This window comes from Ammodytes marinus (genome assembly GCF_949987685.1).
Source record: "Ammodytes marinus genome assembly, chromosome: 9".
Taxonomy (NCBI): Eukaryota; Metazoa; Chordata; class Actinopteri; order Uranoscopiformes; family Ammodytidae; genus Ammodytes; species Ammodytes marinus.
The window spans coordinates 13,414,787-13,420,786 of NC_137213.1; positions in this window are offsets into that span (position 1 = coordinate 13,414,787).

Genomic DNA, 6,000 nt, shown 5'->3' on the forward strand with positions numbered 1-6,000 from the left:
CACACACACACACCCACACACACACACACACACACACACGGAGTGAGAGGGTTGTTAACAATACGGTATAAAAAACAATTTGATTGCTATTTCATACGCTATTTTACATAAAAGCCTAGATATTCAGTGAATTCTAAAAAGGCATAGGCCGCCTACACATCTTAAAATATTTGAGAAAGTCAAACTGAAGCTAAAAAAATATCAAAACAAAGAAAGTAAAATTGAGTTATTCTGTAATCGTCAGGAAAGAAGGACCAGTTATTTACTGGAATTAAATCTAAATAATTTTAATGTATATATTTTAACAGCTTCTACTGTTGATGCACAGTTTATCCTCAGAGAAGTGTGTGTGTGTGTGTAAACTATATGATATAGGCCTACACTTTATACAGTGATATATAGTTGTATCCCCCGTAATTAAAGTCATACTTGATTTCTTATGAAATAACTTCTCATTTCATAATTTGTTGTGATTGGCTGAATGCCAGCTGACTCTCCCTCCTACTGAACGTCTGTTGACTACCATGGTGACCCTGGATTACCAATATCTGGAATTAAAAATCTCTTATGCCCCTTAGATAATAGGACTGATCTAGAAAAAATAATCCGCCATTAATCAACTAATACAGCTCTGCTACGCTGATTTACAACAATGATTGAAAATTAATTTAAGAGTCTTGGTTACCTTAGTGTGTGTGTGTGTGTGTGTGTGTGTGTGTGTGTGTGTGTGTGGGGGGGGGGGGGGGGGGGGGGGGGAGTGTGTGTGTGTGTGTTCAAAACATCTCTGTCCACTAACCTGTCCCCAAGTGCCTCCTCCCACAGTTGTTCACTCACATTGTGGCCTCCCTCTACTTAAACAAAGTAAATCTGTGTGATTTGTTTTAAAGATCCATCAATAAATAAGTGTTAGGAGCGTTTGATGCCCCACTTTGCGTCAGTGTGGTTTTCCATTGCAGCAGGTTCAGTTGTCTCTGTAATAGAATCTTGGGGTGAAACAAAAAGGATTAGGTAGCCTTGTCAAACATGAATAGGATCCCATTCTCTAGTCCACCTACAGTGCTTTCCCCTCATGACCACGGTTGACGTTGAGACAAACATTGATTTTTCTCAAGTCAGAAGACTGTATATTTATGTAAAATATTTAGTAAGTTCAGACAAGCTTGTGATACTGCTACAAATGATATCAAACAAGTTCCCACTCAGTTAAGTTAGCAGCTGATATGCCACAACCCTCAGTGTTCGCTACTTCCTTGTTTACAAACTACTGTAAATGGTGGAAAAGCCCTGAGTCACAGTATCATGATAGGAAAGGGGGCAAAATGCCGTTTCAGCCAAATGTTATTTTAAAAAGGGAAGGGCAATAGAGCGCTGCTTGCCCCAAATGATGGTACACATATTTTTCACAATGAGGGTCACTTATATGTGCGCATGGGCTCAGGAAGGGCTGTCAATAGACCCCTTTATGAGGCGCTGAGGGGGAATTAGGCTGTCAATGGAGGGGACTAAGCCACGTATGCCACGTACCCACACTCGGCACAGGCCTGTTTGTTATGATGGGGTAGCACGAGACTGGCGTGACTTCGGCCTTGTTTACATTGGATGTGTGTCAAGCAGGAGAAGGTTCCCACTCCATGGGAAACTGACCTCTAGGATTGCATCAGAGCGCCAGGTGCAATCCAATAGAGGCTTCTAGGGGTCGCAATCTTTTTTAGTGTACCGCGATACTCAGTGCTGACAGCTTGATAACTTGAGCTGTGTGCATTTGTAAGACGGGAGGGATTTTTCATAAACGTGGCACAATAAACACAGATCATATTGAGAACATTTATTTTCTAGAAACTGGAGTTCTCTACCAATGGGATGATGTTACAGAATCCATATCCTGGAAATACTGTAAGACATTAGATGGATATCTGGTCCTAAGAATTTAGAGTGAACAATGCCACGTACAGTGCCACAGCCAAGGGTCAACGTTAATGATCAGCTTAATTATTGCAATGCATAACAAAAAGGTGTGTGGGAAATCATGCAGATGGTCCGGACTAAAAAAAAAAGTACAAGCTCATGTATGCGATGCAATAGGTGAAGCCTGTGTCAAAACATCTGCAAGCTGATCCTGAGAAGTATCAAGAACCTACTCACTTAGAGAAAACCTCATGTGATGGACTTTATAGAGAAAACAGAGTTTCACATTGACAGATTGATTGCAATACGAGTTTAGCCTGACGCTACAAGAAGCTTGAAAACAGGTCTAATAAGCTAAAAAGCCTCCGTAGGGTACATTAAAAAGATTACATAAGTAATGAATACAGACTTGATGTACGACCTGTAAAAAAAAAAAGAAAAAAAAAAAAGGGGTTCAGAGGCAAAACAGTCGTTGCTGGCCCCTTTTCTCAAAGGAGGAGCAGAGGGCTTGTGCCTAAAATCAACGAGCATGTCCTTTGCCTTGCATCATGCAGTTGCAGGAATGCACTATTAAACCAATGTCATCTACATCAAGGACCATCATCATTTTCATCGACGTAGAAAGACCCTGTGAATGAGGACATCTCCTCAGACAAACAAACATTCACCCTAACCGGTTTGAGTTCTGTTAGTTCAAAAAGTTCAAAGTTTTAGAAGAATGTGTCTACTTAAAGGCTGTGTTAAGTTGTATTAAAAGCAGATGAGAAATCAACAAATAAAATCATAGGGCTTGCCGTTTCTACCTTCAAGCGATTTGAATAACACAACAAATAAAGCTGAGCGTCTGTCATATGTTTACAGGCTAGGGAGATGTAATTTTTTTTTACCATGATTTAAATCAAAATTAGATGACATTGGTGGAATTGTTTGTTTACATTAGAAAACCTCACACAAATCAAACCCACCCAGTTCAGACCATGACAAAACCAGTTGTAAACTGTTAATTATAATAATTATTTAATTGCAGACATCGGGTGCGGTTACGGGTACAACACAGCACATTTCTAACCACACCCAGATGAGAGGTGAAACAGGCTTTAAAACTTGAGTGAGCAACAAAACCAGTGGCGGCTCCTGACAATAATCTCAGGGGGGGCAATTGTTGCCATGATGGGAAATATGACCCAAAATTAACCTAAATCAGATAGCATATGACAATGTCATATTGCATTTAACTGTTTGTTTTTCCTGTTCATCTGGCATAACCACTCTGGCAACATTAGACAAGCATTGCACTGTACAGTATTTTTGGAAATTAAGTTAGTTAATTTCTTGAATAAAATTATTTTAGCTCTAAAATGATTTAATTTTCCGGCTGTGGCCATCACAGATAACTTGTCATCTACCAGTGTGCTCCTCAGATAGGCTTCCTTTAAAAGTTAGGAGACAAAAATTGATGCTGGCATAGAGACAAAAATTGATGCTGGCATAGCATGTGCAACATTAACAGTGCTAATCATCACATTGGTTTGGGTTACTACTGTCTACAGCACTTGGTAGGCGGGTTTATGTCGGACGGTGAAAGCAGCTGTCAGCTAAACGACGATCAACAGCTGATCGCCGTTCAACAGCCGATCAGCTGTGAAAGTCAGACCAGTCAGCTGTTGAACGGCGCTGGCTCATATGCAGATTGATGTTTAATGTTTGTTTTACCTTTTCTGAGAGATGATGCATAGGGGTGACACCCAAAGTTATCCATGCGGTCTCTGTGCTGCCATCAGGATGGATAAAAAGCCAGTATACAGTCCATATCATCATGCAGCGGCAGCAGGACAGAGCGTTAGCGCATTAGCATCCTGCTAGCCTCGTTAGCCGTTCAAACGAGCCCCGTGAAAATCCGCGTTTATACGATCCCCCAATCCATCTTGGTAGATACTTGCTTGATGGTTACATTTTGTCTGGGAAAGACCTAGTCCGAGTCCGATCAAGTAAGTAGCTTGCCAGCCTAGCCTGAGTTGATATAAAGTTGTGTTGGTCTTGAATATGACCGCTCTGGGCTGCATACTGGACATGTGACTGTATTAGTCACTGTAATTGGTTTATTGTTTACTGTACGTATGACGACAACACGTTAGGGCGAGCACCTCCGGAACCCATAGAGATTGCATTGCGAGGCTTGCAGTTTGAAAAAAAAAAGTTTTACATTGATGTCTATGAGAGCGCTGGGGGCGATTTTCAACCAGCCCGACATCGCCCCAGAGTGACGGTACAGAGCACAGACGCTGATTGTACAATGATATTCAGACTTAGATGCAGGTAAAAACTGTATTGAAATCATAAATTATGATTATTAATACAAAAAAAAAAAAAAAAACATCATTATTATTCATTATTATATTTTCGTTTTTTGCTGATATGGCTCAAGGAGGGCGGCGCCCTATCGCCCTCTATGGGCGAGCCGCCACTGAACAAAACACTGCTTTGCAACCTGAGGGGTATACTACAAAGCAAACTCAACAGAGCCCGGCTCTCTTTTTTTGATCTGGTTCAACATAACACATACCCTCGCTCAGAGCTAACCGGTATCACGAAGGCAGTTATCAACCTCTTATGTTGAACGAGAGTTTCAGCTTCAGGCTCTGTGCGCGTCCCCATGAGAGGGGGCGTTTGGCCGTCATTTGACTCTGCTTCCGCACAGACTGGACTGATCTTGTGCCGCTAACTTTACACAAACGGACTGATTGTGAGCAGCTGAGTAAAACAAAAGTGTGTCGCCAACTTCATTCAAGAGGAAGAGTTTGTCAGTCTGAATTATTACAGCAGAAAACAGAGAGCCGAAAAAAACTATTACTGCAAATAGGCTAAGGAGAGTGGAATGCTGCCAGCATGGAAATTATTTATTTATCTTGCCGATCGTAACGTGACATTATAAAACAATGAAACGTTGAACTCGGATTTAAACACTATACCATTTAGCCTAATATATATATAGGCTACTTTGCTATATTTATAGCACTACGCCTATAGTCCCACACTTAAGAATGTAATTTAAGTCTGACACTGTCTCAAAATGAATAGCCTATGGAAAATCATTTAGTTTTGGGCCACATCATAATGAATACAATTTTGATTTAGACTATTAGCCTTTTATTTGAATCTTACAAATACCAATAGGCCTACATTAAAAAACCTGTAGTCTGGACAAATATGAATCTAGGCTACTGTGAGAAGCTTAACCTGCGAGTCTGCAACGATGTCCGAACTGTGACAGCTGTCACCTGTCACGTCCCAACTGTAATCGCTACTTATGAAAAGAAAGCCCACAGTGAAATAATGTTGCAAACTGTGATTTTATAGAACGCTTTATTAAGAGCCAGTGTGTGTATATCGCCAGGTAAAATCATTTGAGAGGAGAGCATAGAGTGGCGCTGCATACAGTATAGGTGTGGGCTATTTTACATGTTCAATAACTGTATGCATGTGGCAAAAAAGCCCCAGCGCGATGTTACAGTTCACTCTGCTGTAAGCCTAATGTCACGGCTTCGTTTCGTTCATTAACTTAGCCTACTGATCAATACATTTAGATGTAACAGCTTCCTCAGTGAGAATGTAGCGCTCAGACAATATTGTCAGGTCCGCGGGATTTCTAAATGTGTAGTTTCCTTGAAGGGCAGCGCTCTATAAGAGCCGAATTTAAGCTCAAACTCTGAAACAAAAACTGGTCTGAGCAGGTTAGCCGTGCAGCCTCTGTTACCACGGTGATCTAGCCAGGTAGAAAGAGAGCCACCTTTCGTGATACTGAAAACTCTGGCTTTAGACCGCTTTAGACTCAACAGACCTCGCTCAGCCCTTAATCTCGCTTCGTAGTATACCCCTCAGGACTTCTTAATGTTAAAGAGGAGTAAATTAATTTGGAAAGGTATAATTGGCTTTAAGTAGGTTTGTTGCAAGCTAGCTTACAGCTAATATATGCGGCAAGATGTAAATCCACATTCCACGCTTCTTTCTGAACACACCTTTCTGCTCACTCAATAGCCCTGAAGGTGAAGCAAAAACACGTGAGGCTCTCATTTTGATTGAACAAGCAAAGCAGTT